Below are 18,260 nucleotides of genomic sequence, written 5' to 3'. Positions count from 1 at the left end.
GGGCAGCCTCGCTACCTGCACACGAGCGTTGCACTACGCTGTCGCACAGCCAAAGGGCTCGAGCTCTCTCCTGCCTCCCCCAGTGGGCTGTCAGGCATGTAGCATGGAAAGCCACCTCGCTGGGGGACTCCCCTTCCCCTGCCCTGCTCCCCCAGGAGTGCAGGCATCCCCAGGGGAGAGATCCGGTCCTGGCGCTGGCATCCAGAGCTGCGATTTCCATTGACTCACTTTTACGCAGATGGGCCTTGCGGTAACCATATGGAGGGCAAGCGGCACCCCTGGCACCCGGGAACACAACGAGCTTTCTGGGGGAAAAGGCTGGTTGCCAATTTTCTTTCTTTCTTTTTTTTTTTCCCCCCTCCACCCTGATTTCTACGTGGCACGGTGTGCTTTGTGCCTCTCTCTCCAGTTCCAGCCAGCACTTCAGTTCCCAAAATTGCAGCTGCTGCGACGATGTTACAAAAACTGATATAAATATTGCCTCAGTGCCATGCCTGCTGGAGGCCTGCAACACAAATAAGAAATGCCGTCTCCCGAGGAAGTCATGTGCTTCCCCAAGTGGCTGTGGTGCTGTCAGAGCTGGGAGGAAAACTTTCCATCAGAGGGAGGAGGGGAGCGAGCGGATGCAGCCGAACAGATCCCACTCCAGCCGTTGCGCTCTAACAGCCAGCGGTTGCAGATGTCTCCCCGCATCCATGCGCATCTCTCCGGGGCTTTCGGCAAAAGCCGACGATCACGCAGAAAGTGGGGAGGCCGAAATTTTTGGCGGTAGCGGCAGGAGCAAGGCTTTGCATCCAGGGAGAGTAATGTTCCGCAGGCTGTAATTTATTTATTTTGTGGGGAGTGATGTAAATTTGCGCTTATGACAGCTCCAGATGGCAGGTATTTTCTCATTACCTTGACTTCTTAGCATTTGCTCTCCCTTGCCTATTAGACTGCGCTGGCCTTAATTTAACTTCCGTGGTTCGACACTACTGACGTCAGGGCTGATGCAGGAGGGGGCACGGAGAACATGAAGCCCTGATTTTCCTGTAGGGCCTTATATTTAATGAATGATGCACTGGGATGACCAGTGAAAGAGCACTCTCTCTTCCTGAAGCCGCTTCTGCACTGCACCCTGTGGGGAACCACGAGCCCATGCCCATTTCTCAGAGGCAGCCTTCAGATGCTTGTGGCCTTTGCCAAAGTCCTTTGCTGTCACAGGCACTGTTCCCACTGACTGCAATGGACTTTAGATGATGGACAGCCTTTCCTTCCGACCTCCACAGAAAAGCCCTTAAATGGCTGGAAAGCTTGCACCATAAAGGGTTATCCAAAATGCAGTTTCCTGTTGCCTCCAGAGCCAGAGTTGCTCTGTTCCAAGTCCTCCCATGCCAGACAAGAGTTTGTGGGGAAAAAAATCCCGCAAAACACAAGAGTCAGTAAAGCTTTACAGCCAGAGGAGAGGGTGTGCCAAGATCCGTCACAAGCAAACTGATCAACCAGGTGCTCACATAAATGGGTTGCTGTGCTGCCTGCCAACGGCTGGATGGGAGGGATATTTTGCCTACCACTACTGTAACTACACCAAGCACTCCTCGGCAGCAGCTGAGCATTGTAAAGCTCTGCAACAGGGTGACTTCCGCTCTTCCTTTTTTCAAATATTACCCTTGTGCCATTTGCAGTCTAGATGGGTGTTCAGATGAACTGGGACATTATACTAGACGATGTGCACAAATTTACCTGTGAGGACATCATCCTCACTCCCCATAAACCAGATTCTTTCAGCTCTGGTCTTCTATACATAATAATACAACTTTACCTCTCTTGTCTTCTCAGAGCTTCACTGGGGAACTTGCACCCTTTCTTAGATGATCAAGTCTGTCTTCCCCCTCCCTCTGCATCAGTACTTGTCTCCCAGAAACTGATGCTCCTCTTCCTACGATGCCCTGCCACACCAAGGCTGCAGGCAGAGTAGAGCAGATTCTAGCAGAAAATATGAATAAAAAATGATATTTTTAAACAGAAGCAAATTTCAGAAATGTTAATTTGGTGGGTTTGTTTGCATATTTTGCTTTGGGTTTTTTAAAGAACAAAACCAGCTAATATATCTCTCTGTGTGTAACAGCTCTGGCTACCACACACAGAGGAGTATATTTTGAGTTAATGCTGAAAATTCAGAAAGCCCAGCTCTTAAACATGGCACATGTACACACGTCTGTATGTGTGAAAGAGGGGCAGAGGCAGAGAGAGAAAATGGCAGCTCTTCAGATGGTGGAACATTTGGAGAAGGGATGTAGGGCCAGTTTTCAAAAGATATTGTTGCGAATGTTTTTGTTGTGGGAAGAAAAAAACCATATATATGTATATTCGTACACATATTCTGCTAGGAAAGTGTGGCTTAGGAAATTTAACTCTTCTCTGAAAAAATGTTGTTCCAAACTGCAAGTCTAAATTCAAACTGTAGATTCGTATAAGCATCTACATCTGAGCTGGCCATCTTAAGCTCCCTTTATCCTCCACACAGATCTAGTCTAGGCAGTGATTCATCTCCTCCTACAGCAGACACGTAAATAGGTCAGATGAATCATGGCCTAAAAGTGCCTGTTCCCTGTATTGACTGCAAAGGGAGCTTGGGGTGATGGGTCCTACCATATGTGTCTACACTGTTGATGTCTACGGTGAGGTGAGATGAATCCTAGCCTAGGCACAGAAAAAGAAAAGGATTTTATTTTGGTTTGAGGCCTGGCTTTCAAGTGCTAAATTATCCTTTACTTTTATGGAAGATACTGCTGCAAATCATTATCAGTGATATACAGTATACAGTTCAATACACTTTTTTCTCTCAGAATATGTGGCGGCCACTGCCAATTGCGTAAAATATATTTCTTACAATAAGTGTCAGATAACAGTAAAGCACATACAAGCTCATGAGTTCAGGCTTGGGAAAACACATGCATCTTTTTGTACTCGTCTGTGAAGGCGTTTTCCTTCCTCAGACAGAAATATAACTGTACATGTAGTAACTGCAGCAAAATAAGAAAACGATCGTATTGTATGTTATGAACATACAATCCAGGTTCCCACTCCTATGCTTACTGACATCTGAATCCAAAGTATTCAATTGGTTTGGTACTAGGGGCTGCCCTAGTTTCTCACAGAAAGAGTAAGACAGTAGCCAAGCTAGGGCAAAGGGGTCTTTCAAAAGAGACGATATTCACAGGCTCCAGCTAAGTTTACTGGTTTATGTTTTACTGGAGTTGAGGTCCTAAAAGATGAAAGAACATCTCTCATAAATGTCTGTAGACAACTTCTTTGCTGTGGCCAGCTGACCCAGAAGCTGATAGAGACACAAAGGCTGTGGACCTTAGATTTTTATTTCAACCCCAAAAGAAAAGGACAGGACATCAAAGCAAAGCCATGACTATCCAGAGACTTAAGCAAGGAAAGCCATTTTAGATAAACCATTTGTTTGAATAAATTTCACCACACGCACTGTATGTTTGGGCCAAAGAAAGAGACTTTTCTGAAGCAACTGCTTCAGCGCCACTTTGTCTGCTCAGCCCCACATACCCAAAGAGAAGCTCTTGGCCTAGGGATCAACCCTACTTGGTCCATAAGGCAATGAGACTGAGAAAAGGGACTGTAACAGGGGAAAAAAATGATTTGTATGATCCCCTTTCAGAGACTACCGACAGATACCTACTTCCTTTTGAACAGCCATTGTACCTAGAGACAGGGAGAGCAAACTACATATTCGGTCTGGTAAGACTTTGTTTATCATTCTTGCTATATACTCACAGAGCTGCTTGAATTTTTTCCAATGCATTGGTCTCCTCGTAGTGAGTGCTGATTCCACAACACTGAAACATTATGCAAGAAAATGACAATTGATTATGGGAAAACAGTTAGTAAGAAGTTACCAAAACGTGCTTAGCTTTAATTTGATCATTTTAACTTTTCAGTTTGCAGCCAGGCTGCAGTCCCCAGGTGCTGGATGTTGGGATGTCTATGGCAGGACAGGCTTGGGGAGCTCAGAGAAAGGAACCTTAAATTTTCTGCAAAGACCCAGCTTGAGTTTAAGTAGCTGCAGCTCAGTCCTGCACCCAGACTGGCTGCTGCAGAGCTGCAGCCCGCAGCTCCAGAGGGGCTCAGTTGTCACATACAGCATCAGATGCAAATGAGGGTCATCCATATGTGCTGTGCCCAAACTACCACGGCTCCTGGACAGTGTGGAGTCATCTTGGATACATCCAGGCCAGAACTGATAAGCCAAGGAAGACCCAAACCACCTACAAGAACAAGCATAGGGTCTGTGCCCTGTGTTCCTGAAGCACTTGTGTCAAAGACCTGGTACAAGACACTTGAGATGGTCCTGCATAAAGCCATTTGAGTTGAGCAGGGTTTAGTAGGTCCAGCTCTACATCATGCCCACATGAATATCCTTGTGTTAGTGCTAGGTTGAACAACAGTGTTCATGCAGCATAGCACCTCAGCCAAGAAGCTAGATCAATCCAGAGCTCTTCTTGCATCCAGAGGGTGGGTAATACACAACTTAGGCAATCCCAGCATGCTTAGTTGACAGTTGGTTCTAACTAATTTAGTAACATATGCGGACATGCAATGTTTCAATCTTAATGTCACAAAGCGTTTCAACATTACTGACACACAATGTTTCAAGTACACTCAATTACAAGATCTCTGGAATTAAAGATTTCCTAAATTTCATTTCAGGGTAAAGCTTCCTGTTCCAGTTCAGAACAAAAATACATTTTAAAATGCTCAAATGTCTTGTAGAACAGCTTTTCCTCTTAATACAAACACAGATGTAGTGTGTAGGCCCATACACAACACAATACTTAAGCACATCTTAACTTCAGTTGTGTAAGTAATTCCATCTTTAGGCATATGCCTAAATCCTGTCATGGGCTCAGCTCAACCAAATCAAGGCTGTACAGTATCTGTTCGTACAGAAACACTTAAGTTGCCTGTTGGTGTTGCATTTCTTGCAGTTTAACAAGTCTCTAGTGCGACTGCTTTTTGATTTGTTTCAAAGATGGTTGCCAAAGTGGGTTGTTGATCCATTTTTCAGTCCCAAGACCAACCTTATCTTTGTGCAAATGAGCTGAATAATTGCTTATTTAAGGAAGTGTGCAATGTTTTGAGAAGTAGGTTCAAACATGGATTGTAAAACATCACAACTGGTTGGTTTGTTAATGGCGGATGTTCTGGAGGGAGAAAGGAAATTGAAAGGATGAATCATTATCCAGATGAAGTTCAAAAGCAATTTAAAAGTAATTTCATAATCACAGATGTGTGCCAAATATACCCGTCCAGCACAAGCTGTAGGCTTTGGTTTTTGCGAAGTCTGCAAGTTCTTTCCTTTGCTATTCCCACTGTAACCTTTTGCAGTGTGGTTTGAAAAAGGGGAACGTAAGGAGAAATTAATGCCTTCTAAACGCTCCACATAGCTGTCTCTTTCTATAGTGCTGTGCTGCATCCACAAAATTACTGTCAATGTGCACCGTGGAATACAAATACTTTTCCTTTTGTGTTTGTAGTGAGCTCATGTTTGGAGTAAAGATAAAAGTCAGATCAGCTGAGAGACACCGCATCAGGAGGGCAACTCCAGCATGCACCCACAGCAAGGTACCCGGCAGCTGATGTTAAAACCCTATGTTATGAAGAATAGGTGTGCGCAGTATTTCTCTCACGTGTCCAGAAGCTGTGTAAATCCTGTCAAAGCTGTACAAAGTCCAAGGTAATAAGCACAGTCAACAGGTGCCCTCTCCATTTGAGGCTTATCCATCCTCTCCCGCAATTGCACTTCTGGTTGTGTGTCCCTAACAGATCAACCTCTACAAAGTTTTAGGCTGTGAGCCTGGAAGAAGGCATGCTAGGACAAAGTTCTGCAGGCAGATGTCTTCTCCTTGGCTCCTTGATCTCTCTCTGGCCCATCTCTCTCTCAGCAAACTTTTGCAGGTATCATAGGAATGGTATGATTTTTCACTCTTTTCCTTTCAAGCCATTTTCTTCAACAGCCTTACATTGCCTTTGGTTTCCTTTCAAAACATCAATAGTTGGTTGCTAGGAGAGCATTTACTACTTCACTAATAGATTGGAAACTCATCCAGAAACAAAACGGGAATTGATCTATCTTTTATATTAAATGATCATTTTCTCAGAAAGGCCCCTGGAATTCTTAATCTTCAGACTTGTAAAAAATTATAGCTTGTTTAACTCTTACAAAAAGAAGGGGCTTACCAGCTGCGGCTCAGATGTCTTTACCCAAGTGCCTTGTTTGCCTGGGATTCCTCCTGAAACTCTGTAGTCCCTGTGACTTACTTGGATAATTCCTTGGAGATGTGCATGAAAATGGGGTACAAGCAGCATGTTAGGAAATGATAAGAAAAGTGGTGGTAATATTAGGTTGAGGAAGTAGCCAATGTATTTTCAAGTAAGACCATAAACATGCTTCAAAGGCATCCACTGGAATACACAGATGGAAATGGGTTCATTCAAAGTCCTGTTCCTTAAAATGGTCCATGTCACCAACTTGCAGTCTAATTTCCCACCTCTTGCTTGCAAGTCAGACAGCTAATCAATGAACAGAAACACCCTAAAGAGCAGCTACTAGTTAAGGATAATGAGAAGCGAGTAACCTGAATAAATGGCTTTTGAGCAACCAATAAGCTAAATTTGTTTGCATTATACCACAATAAATTTTAATCAACAACATGCATTCATAAAAAGCAAAGTTGATTCGTGGACCTCTGAAGGAAAAAGTTGGGGCAAATAGACAAATTGTAATGACCTACTTGTTTAACTTTTCCCATTGGTGGGGCCATTGGCTGACTAATACTTCTGCTTCGTACCTGCTGAGAGTTGGTGTTCAAATGTTGAATCTATAGCTCTCTGACACCACTGTTGCCAACATTTTCTATTGCATTTGATGGTAAATATAATTTTTTGTGTCTGTTACTTGAAATACCAATGGCACCTCTTTAAGAAATGTGGCTCAAAATAAAATACGTGATTTGTGGGCATAAAAATCAGCAAACCCTTGGAATGTCTAGAGAGGCCATTGTTGCAAGTCTTATCTAATGAATACTACTTTAAGGTTGTGTTTATTCTCACAAAACCCACAGCCTTTCGTGAAGGCCACTGAAATATACACGCAGAGCTTCAAGAATAATGCAAATTATGATCTAAACTCACTGTAGCCATGATATCTTTTAGCATGAACTCCCGTCAGAACTCTTCAACTTCTTCACAGCTCTGAAGGCTAAAAACATTACACCTTTTCAAGACTTAACCATGCCAAAAAAAGAAGTGCTATCTCACTGTAATAATGTTGTCTTAATTATGTACAATACTTAGCACTAGTTTTACACCAGATGAGTCATAGTAGAAGCTTGTACTTTGCTGTTTGACTAAATCCCACAGCACTCAGAACTCACTGCAGTGAATGCTTACCAGCTTGCGCTCAGCTCTCCTCTCAGACCATGTCTGCTGGATCCTATGGGGGAGGCTGGTTTCAAGGGTGCTGCAATAGGATGAGCAGACACTGTGGTTGGAAATAAGGGCTCAGAGTCAGTAAGAACATGCCAGAGAAATGTCTTGAAAGCTGCTCAGGTATTTATGCTTTCCAGTCATGCCCATTTTAATTAACTGGGATCCTAGAAATCATAGAGCTAGGTTTCATTCCTTTCTTTTTAAAGGCAGTTTATCTTCTGAGTAGAAAGGTGGTAATTTTTCGTCATGTTGTGCTGTTTATTGTAACAATTAAGACAATGCCAAACAGGCAACTGAAACACTTGTAGTCATTTATGGGATACCTGTTTACTTGCCTTATCCCATCTAATCTTTTACTAATAAAAATAATCCTATAGAAGCAGATACCTATCATTTTATGGAGAATTTTTACCACTGGGTTCTCCAATGAGATAGCATGGTCTGCTGGGCGCCTCTTCGTTTGTACAGATTTCTTCTTCTTCCTATGTTCCAGGGCTTGTTGAGCTCAGTGAAATCCCTGGTAAGCACTGGATCTTCCCCCAGGTCCCTCCACGTGCTCATCTCTCAGAGAAAACTGGCCATTCTCAAACCAGCTGTTACCTTGACAATTCAGCTCTCTTCATCTGAAACACGTGAACAATACCACTTTCAAGCCTTCATAAATGGTGTTGCAAACTTCAAAGGAAAAACACGATTAGATAGATCTTTTAAAGGTATTTATAAAATTCAAGACTAGATGGACTTGCAGCAAAGTGTACTGCAGTCTTCATTCACAGTCAGCAGGAGAGGTAGGCTCCAGCCTCAGGTTCTTGGAATCTCTGTCTGGAAGACCACATAAGAAATTTAAAGTTAGACATTGTGAAAAATTGTTCCCATCTGCCTCCCCTTCTTCACCCAATGGATATGCAGAGTGCCTAAGTAGCTGGCTATCACAGATCACTGGGAGGCAGTTGCTGAAGCCTCTGTCTATGCAAATAACAAATACTCTGTTCGTTAAACATCCCCATAATGAATGTCCTGCTATGGCACCTTCTGAGAGACTCTTGATTAATTGAAAGAAGTAAAATACTTCATGTTGAAATAACAGCTGGTTATGATACTTCCCAGTATCAGCTGGTAGTCTAGAGACGTACACTTCACCAGGAAGCTTTCACTCCTACACATTATTTAAATAGAAACAGCTTTTTTGCAAACTTAGTACCTCTAAACTGAAGTTTATTACATTTGGTTAGTAGGGTCCTTCTAGTTAACAGTTAGTGTTTTTCAAAGTGCCATACCTGTCTTATCAAAAGCTTTACCCAGAAGAAAACAGGAGGAGTGGTGTGCATGCCACGTTATGGTGTGGTGCAAAGAGAATGCATCCAAGTGAAAGGACAAACAAATCATTCTGCTCACAAAATCATTTCATTTCCATTTTAGCCAGGAAAGCACTAAATAATGCATCATTCCTCAGCTACTCAAAAGGTCACCTTTTGGTCTACGAGCAGTTGCAGCAGCTGTGCTCCCCCAAGACCCTGCTGCGAGCACAGAACAGAGCATGAGAGCTGATGACAAGATCAGGGGATGCAGGTATGGGAAAGGCTTTTGGAGGCATCCCAGCAGCTCCAGGTGAGAACCACTGCCAAATTTCCTTTCTCTCATTTTTTATTCTAACCCCAAATAGCCTCCTTCTTTCCCCTCCCCTTCCTAAGTAAATTAGTCATATGTAAATTATGAGAAAATAAACAGCCAACTCAGATTTTGACACCATGCAGGGACAAGTATCCATGGAGATTAGGGACTTCCTATTCTTCACTGATTTCCCATCACATTTGACAGGAAGGTACAACAAAGAGAATAAAACAGCCCCCCAGGAAGGCACTCTGTGAGGCCAAGTTCAGCTTAGAGGCTGCTGAGTCTCTTATTCCCAAACTATAATGCAAGTGAGCTGATTCTGTGACAAAAATACATACACAGTATAAGCATCTGACCCACCGCTGGTCTAGATATATCTCTGATATTTGAGAGTTTCATCCACTAGATCTGGATGAAAGAAATTGGTGGCTTCTTAGGTATTATCTCATTATCAGGAACCCATACAGGAGTTTTGCAGCTAGGAATCCATTCAGCTTTCTAGACCAGGGTGTTGGTTATAACATATGGACCTTAGTTTGGAGGGAGGGAGTGTGAAGGGGAAAGAAAATCACCCTGGATTATTGCCTAGTTCAGAATCTGTCCCCCTAACAGGGTCGTACAGAGGATATGTCCTGTTCTGACCAGACCTGGCTTTGATGGGATGGCGGGTGAAGCAATGTGCTGTTCTTGTAGGATTTCCTCGGTGATCTTTTCCACAGACCTAATCCTGTTCCATTTCCTGAACACCTAAATCAAAATTGCCTGCAACCAGAATAGCTTTTGTTTCAAATTAAATCAAACAAGCAGGGAGAGAAGTAACAACTACATGAGAGAAAAACAAGCGTGTAACTCACTGTAAGGGCCAACTTGCATTGATGCATAACAATCCCTCCTAGACAACAGCCTGGGGAACACTTTATTTTTAAAGGTCCAGCACACAATAACAGAATCATAGTAGACATTCATCTAACCATATGCACCACTCATATCTTTCTTTACCCAGAAAAACACGTGAACCTTAAAAAGAGATGGGAAAAAAAGCCCCTAATGTGCAAGCACTGAATTAAATATAATGCAAAAAAATTCGAGTGCGTATGTATTCCTTAGCCCATCCAGACGTGCTTTCATCTCCTCCAGTCACTCACACATCAAGATTGCAGCAGACCTCCATGAAAACCCCCTGAGCTCTGGGATTCCTGTCTCTGTTCCAGGGTGATGTAGGATTCATTAACTCCAGCTGCTGCCGTTAGCTTTTCCCCACTGCAATGGTTCAGTGCTACTGCCAGCCAACACAAAATCCTGCCCAAAAGCACATGCCATGTGGCAAGGCTCTGCAGTTCAGTGGGCTGCCAGCCTTTGAGTCACAGTGGGCACAGCAAGGTGGCAGATAGCAAAGGACGGAAAAGAGAGCAAGGGGTGGAGGGGCCCATAGGCTTCTTGAAATGAATTGGCAAGCAAATTTTAAAATTTGCACTTCAAAAAAAGAAAAACAGAATATTGCAGAGTTTTGCCATAAACAGCTTTTTACAACAAGGTGGAGGCAATGGCAGTGAAAGCCGGAGAGGCTCTGCAGCTGTGATCAAACTTAAACATCTTGCTTGCTCATGTACCCCTCTGCCACTGGCACCTGAGGGCCCTGATCAACACATACTGCAAGTCAGGAGAAAGCTCCATACACTTCTGACAGCAGCCGTCTTAAACATTTTCCAGCCACGTTACCATCAGGTATGGGTGATTACTGGACTTCAGTCTACATCAACATTACAGTATATACTGGACCGATCCTTTGGTAGATACAGCCAGGATACAGCTGGCGTTACTCAGCTCATCTAGCCAAGCCCAAGTCTGCACTGGCCTGCATGAAAGAAAATAAAGAAAAGCAAGTCTGTTATCCGTAGGCTTAAATTTGTTCAGCAGGAGCATGCACCTCCTTTGCAGAACACCTATGAGCCTGAAAAGTATAAAAGGCTAAAGACACTGACCAAGCACACACCATTTATTTAGAATGTGTGAACCCAGAAAAACTGAGGGATGTTGCTAGCTAGAAACCCAAGCCAGAAAATGATGGTAGCCCGCTGGCCAGCTGACAATCCGGGGTTTATTATGGGACCAACAAACAGCTAAACAAGTCCTCTTCCTAATGGCAGGAGAAACAGGGACGGAAACACACAGCCTTTGCACTCCAGACCTAACCTTGTCTTCCTGTACTTGAAAGCCACATGCTTTTGGGCTTCCCTAACATGATTTTGGGGTCTTTGATGCATCCTGAATTTGTCAAAGACCTTGACATCACTACCACTATTTGAAGTCATGTCCTTTCCTTGGGCTGCCTCTAAAAAAGCCAGCCTCTCTCCACTGACCATATGGGCAGCCTGGTAAGAGGAGTTTTCCAGTGCAGACTCCTGCACAAGGTGCTTAAAGTTTCAATATTGCTCCTGCCCCCCACCCTTCCATCCTTGTTCTTCCCTCCCCAGCTAACGAGTTGATTTTCTTCGGCAAAGCAAACCCCACCCAACACATAAAAACAACTGCCAGGCTGGAGTAAGAGTGCATCTGCACTCCCAAATTGGTGTGGGAAAACTAGCCATTTCCCAGCGTCACACTGAAGCAAGACCAAGAGAGTACCGCTGTCCTCCATCCCATCTCCAGGCCACCACAGTCAGGACAGCCCAGTCCAGCAGCTGGACTGGAGCCGCACAGCGCTGCAGTGAGCACCACGCTGCGCGTGGTATCTGCTGGCCTATTAAGGTACAACCATAGTAATTTTTTTCTCCTGAGCGTATTTTCGGAGCTGTCCCCTTTGACATATGTATTTAACAGGCTGCAATCCAGGTAACACGCACACACTCGCGGAGACACACACAGAGCTGATTACATACAGCTTTCCTTACAGTTCTGATAATCTGAATAATTTATTCAGGTTGGCAAAGTTTGAGTGCTTTTCCATTTCCTCTGCAGAAGGGGAGCAATGTGATCGTTGCTGTGGTGTTCCTTTCCTTAATATTTTTAGCTGTGATCTGGCTTAAAGTCATGACTGGCTCTGGAAAGTGTCATTTTATTAAGGCATAATATTAAAACATTGGTGAATAGCCGTTATTTTTCACACTGACTAATATACATATCTACTCCTTGAAATTCACATTTACAGATTAAAAACTTGAAGATATTCCTTTATCATACATAGGGCTGGGTTTGGCCTTTATTTTGCAACCCCTGTTCTCCTTCAACCCCTTGGGATGCACAGTCCGAACCCCTGCTTACCTAGGTTACGTTTTCAGGAGGGTACATACTTTCAATGCTGACATTAAAAGTAGTTGCATCTGTAATCCCCCAGGCATGGTGTTTAAAAAAGCTGCCTCCTTCCCTGTTAGTGAGGTTAATGACTGCTCTGCAGAAGGGGAACAAGGTGATTTCATTTTTTTCCTTCATTCCTGAGGCTGCAGAGCCAGCATTCTTCTCTTTGCAGAGAGGACAGCAAATGTCAGCTCCCTACCTTCATTTATACCTTGATCAAGGAAGCTGTTGGCAGAGAAAACTGTTATGCATGGTAAGAAAAGAAGTACAAAACTTCTCCTACTGATGGAAATGGCCGATGGCAAGTTATTCCCATTTGTGGCCTGGGCTGTATACATATCCTTGCATGGCTCTACCAAAGTAAGGGTGCTAGCGCTCCCCAACCACTCCCCCCCAAACCTATAGCTCTGCCATTGCATGGCAGTAGTGCACAGCACACAAGGAGGTGCTGATGGGGGTGGAGGTCCAGCCCTCAAGCATCCTGCGCTTGTCTCCTTTCCCTTCACTCTGAATAGCAAACCCGAGCATCCTGGGAACGGCTGTGTTTTTAAAGTTGCAAAACTACTTTCATTAGACTGCTTTCCCATAATCTGCTTCACATTGAGTTCTCCCATGGGATTAATCACGGAAAAGGATACCATGAAGTATAGATGAAAATAAACTAAACTAGGCCAATGGAAAGCTCTCCTCTCATTTAGTCGTGATTTTCTGAAAATTATTGTTTGAGATGAAATTTTGTTTGTCTAGTTTCAAATCCAGGTTTAATCGTTCGGGAAAGCTGACAATTCTGTTTCTCCATTTGGTATCTCCTACGGGTGTTTTCCAGCATTTAAAACAATTTCCAGATTACTATTGTTTGAGGTGAGAATGAACAAGGGGCTTGTTTATTTTCCATTCAGGCAAATAAAATGTGACATTCCAAAAGGTTTTATAATTTCCATCATTGCAACCAAATGTGTTTGGTATATCTGAATAGACCGGATTCAGATACTTGTTCTTGAGAGGCAATAACAGAAGCTACCACAAAACTTTTCTTTTACAATGGGATTGCAAATAAAGGTGATATGAAACTATATATTTTCTTCATTTTAGAAGAAAAACTCCTGGAATCATAAGCAGAGAGAGAAACTGCTTAACAAAGAGACGTGCATATGTTTATCTACACACAGACACACACACACATTTACTATGAACTACGTTAAACATGATGACAGAATACCACAGCATGAATATGCCTGTGTCTTGTTTCTCACTGCTTCTCTAGAAATTTCAAGATTTTGAAGATTTCATCTGCAAGTTTTCAGTAAGTGCTAGAAACTCAAACCTTCCAAAAAAGCAATATGATCCTCCATGGTCTTAACACTCTCTGGATAGATGCTGGTAGATTCAGCAGCTTGTTGATGCAGCAAACTACGTCAGAGGTGCAAAAAAACCAACCTATGCCGCACTGATGTAATTAGGACACGGCTTCCTACCATTCCCTCCAATCCTTTCCCACTGTCAACAGCCCAGTGAGGGCACTTGGACTCTGCCTTCTCACTGGTCCCTAAAGGTAATGCATTGGACCAGGATGACACATGTGTGTGGCTAGACTGCACCCTGCATGGTATTTTGGGGACACCCTGGATCCTACGCAGCAAATGAACAGGGACGCTGCTCTTGTGCTCATCCGTATGAGGCCAGCGGGCCTCCCGCAGCTGCAGCCAGCATGCCACCGCTCCATGGTAATTCCCTCACCAGGCAGGGCGCGATCCAGCCTGTGATCCTAATCATGCGCTGGCGTGGGGAGGGCAGGATTTGATAGCTGGTTTGCTTTCACCTTAGCCCTTTCCATGTCCTGTCCCATGCTGTGATGCCACCACTACCAGAGTAATCTGCAGGCATACAGTTATTTATGCATCTTGTTTACGTGTGTATTCTTGCCCACACCATGCCTTAGAAATGACAGAATTCTGCAAAGAAAGGAAGTGACGACTCTGGGAGCTGGGAAAAAGCACGGAGGGTCAGCTGAACCCCTTTTCTGGGTCATTTTAAAAGAGTCAGATTTCACTCCACAGACCCACTGTAATTTAAACCCAGTCCCATTGTATGAGAAACAAAACCAAAGCAAACCAGACTCTGTTGGATAGAGCCCAGCTGCCTAGAGCTACTTTGACACCTCTCATTAGCCGTAAATGCCAGGTCTCACGTCCCATGCTCAGCCGGAGGTGCTGGATTTTGGCTCACCTCCCTTTAGCATGCACCAAGCCTGACCTTACTGCAGCTTCATGGGACTAGACTGTACCTTTGAAGTCCCACTCTGCCAGGCTCAGCTCCATTTCCATGCAAACTCTCCGCATTAAGGCAACCTTCCAACACATACTCCAAGCAATTATATCTCCTACCCGCTGTAAGGGAGCCTTATTGTGAGTGTATATCATAACATAGCTTTTTACATGTTATTCCACACCCGGATTGCTGCCTTTGTTGCAGGGGCCTGAGCTACAGCCCCTGCGGGAGCTGTGAACGGTGCATTTGCAAGAAGAATATAGGTTTCTGTGCTATTTCTGAAGCTCTGCAATTCACTTTCTGCCTTGCACGCGGACCAAGGTTTTGCTTAGATGCAAAGCTCAGACTGAGCTGTCAGTCACAATATACTTCTCTTTTTCCCGTTTTAGAAAAGGGTTTTATATCTGTAAAGGATGCGCTCAGCTCAAAACCCTGTAGCCTTAACTACATTGGCCCTGGAGCAAAATATCAGAAAGAGATGAAGTTATGGAACAGAATTAAGTCTGTGCTATAAAGCAAGCCTAACTTATGTCCAAATCCCAACCTTGCTGAAACACAAACAGTAGTCTCCTTCGGCTGTACTGGACTTGGAATCAAATCCCCACAGAGCTTGATAAGAAACTGTCCAGGTAAAAACAGACTGAATTTTTTAACAGCATATTTCCTATCAATTTCAATGATTCCTGCTGACAGTTTAGTTTTAACGACCAAATTCTCAGACAATAACTCATGATCCAATTCTGAAGTCAAGACTACAGTTCACAAAGAATTTTCCCCATATATCCCTCAGCAATTTTGGAGAGAAAGGATGCTAAAAGAAGGCCATAATAAGCACAAAAGAGACAAAAACAGTTGGCCAGATTTTTAAACAAGATAATCTCAAGTTAGTAATAAATAGAGATTTTCAGCAGCAGTTTTTGCAAACCCATAGAAGGGAGCTCAGCAGCTCCTAAGTCAAGGCAGGTAAGAAGTTGGAGATCCGTAACTAGTTACTGCATTAGCGCACATCACCTGTTCACTGCCACCCCATGTGAAATGAAGGCAGAAGGTAACTCATGGATAAAACACCACTGAATGCTTTCAATTCTGACTGCATTCCTCCCTCCTTCCCCACTACCAAAAGGTATTAAGATGTTTACGCATCTTTAGTCAAATCAGTATCATAAAAGACAGAGAGCGAGCTCAATTTGGGGGGAGGCAGGAAGGAAGCAAGACAAAGATATCTACTGTCTCACCTTTCTCTGGAGCTTAATTTTGAATTAGATTTGTGGCTTGGCTAATTAGCCTACACACTGATATTTTAAAATTATTATTAATTTTTCCAGCTCCTTAGAATACAGGCTTAATTCTAGTAATCACAGCTGCTCATTCGTATAGCTTGTTAATGCTTATTTAATCTTTGAGGCCCCAGCTTAAAGACTGCATCTCTGAATATGTTTTAGGAGAAGTTAGAGACACATCTGTCAGGGATGATGTTGGTATAGTTGCATTTGCCTTCAGAAGGAAAGATGGTTTAATGATCTCTTAAGGTCCTCTTCAAGGCTAATTTTCCATGACAAAGTCCAATCATAACACAACCTAACTGCACTATTTCAAGAGAAAGTTACCCCATCCCAGTGGCTCCCCCACCCTCCTGCTTCTCTTCTGTTCGTGTTTTAATAAATCCTTTCTCTTTAGTGTAGTTTGCCCATAAGAAAAGCAGGAAGCATATCTTTGAGAAACTACCCCTAGGCCAGATAGACAACTTTCAGGTGACAGATAGGGAACCATCAGCTCTTTCTATTCTACCGTCTCATGTATGTGACATAAAACTAGGATATTTGATAATGGGAGAAGAGGGGTAGAACAGAGTCTCTCACCAGGGTTTCACAGACACAGGCTCTGGGTCTCTCCACCAGCAGAGCACTCAGCAGTACAAGTTTCATCTGGACTGGATCTGGACAGAATACTGCATTTCTATCAAGTTAGTCGTAGTACTTGACATACATGTAATATCTGCTCCAGCACAAAATTTGTCATTGCCGTTTCGAACCTCAGACAGTCTTCGGACATTTGAACCATATCTGGAGACACCTGTATGATACCTGTGGCACCAGTGCTCTGCATTGTGTGGCCACTATGTCTATAAAACACTCCTGGGGACCTTTCTGTTGGGTTTGCTCTACTGTCAGAGTCTGGTCTAAAAAGAAATGAGTGCCTTGGCCCCCTGGCATTTCTGACAGACTTTTTGAGGCAGGTCCTGTAACAATCATGAAGCAGTTCACAACCCACATGTGCATATTTTTGCAGTGTAAAATGTTCCAGAAATTCCTGGTGTATTCTCCACAATTTCTACCTTCTGTGCTGCTTTTCTTCTTTTTTTCTTATTTCCATTCTCTCACAACTTCAGTAAAGATCAAAAGTCATTATATTGGTCTGTTTGATGGATCAAATCCCTCTAGACTAATCTCTGCAATAGCACAAAGATCTGCAAACATATTTTTCTGCAAAAAAGTTAAAAACCATTTGAATATTGTTCAGTATATTACAATATTTTGTCTGTTCATTTTTAATCGCCTCTAGAGTGAAGCTTTATGTTTTTCATTTGAACACAAAAATTTCTGTTATGTCTGAGATGTAAACTGGGAGCAGGCAAAGCATTGCAAAAAGAGAAAAGGAGAGGGGCTTAACATTTCACCTCCCATCAGCAAATAATGAACCCATAATGAGCTATGGAGGACACATGCTCCCAGCTGAAGCCCTCTCTATCTTCCCATCACTCACTCCTGTGACTTGGTGCAAACCCAAGCCTACCCACCCCCCGTAAGAGTCACATTTGAGTGCTCTGGTCCCAAAGAGGCTTTGGAGACCAGTACAGAAGCATTAAACCTCCCACACTCAAAACGAGCCTTCCCCTTTGCTTCTTTGCGAAAAACACTGACAGAACTTCAGTGGCACTCTTCTACAGATGCTGTTTCCTGAACTGGGGCTGTACAACGTGGAAAGCCATAGTAACAGGCAACTGAAACCCTTTAAGCACCTGTGTCTGTCCCCAGAGAGGAGTATGGGGATGAGGGGGCAAGGAGAGAGGAGATGACTTCTGGCAGCACTTGGCCTGAGTGGACTTAACCAGAGTTTTTGGCAAACAGAGTAAACTGGAAGGGGACACTTGGTTTGTAGCCTGCTGGCCAGCAGTAGGAGACGGAGCAGGAGACTAGGGAAGCAGTTCCCTGGCCATAGAGGAGAAAGAGAGTGCTGGATTATCAAAAGCACATGGATGCCAGGAAACCACCTGGACCTCCTTCTGTGGTTTGCAGCTGACCTCCAAATATTTAGTGGAATGCTGTTCCCCATGGGTGCAAATGTTTGCTCATCCTTACAGGAGAAACAGTAACACACAATTAGAAGTATGTTTTGTAATCCTGTATTGTTTACAAACATGCTGGCTGGGAAAGGATGAAAGTTGGTTCTTTTTTTAAGTTATTTTGGTTTATATTTTAGTTCTCTAAAATTAACCATGGTAAACCTGACTGCATCTGACAGCCAGATATAATAAATTCAAAACCTTAATGTCTGTCTCTAAAATCAAACAAAGCAAAAGTAATCCTCTG

Source organism: Gavia stellata, chromosome 3 (assembly GCF_030936135.1).
Source record: "Gavia stellata isolate bGavSte3 chromosome 3, bGavSte3.hap2, whole genome shotgun sequence".
Lineage (NCBI taxonomy): Eukaryota > Metazoa > Chordata > Aves > Gaviiformes > Gaviidae > Gavia > Gavia stellata.
The sequence above is the reverse complement of the archived record's forward strand: the minus strand, read 5'-3'. Positions refer to the sequence as shown.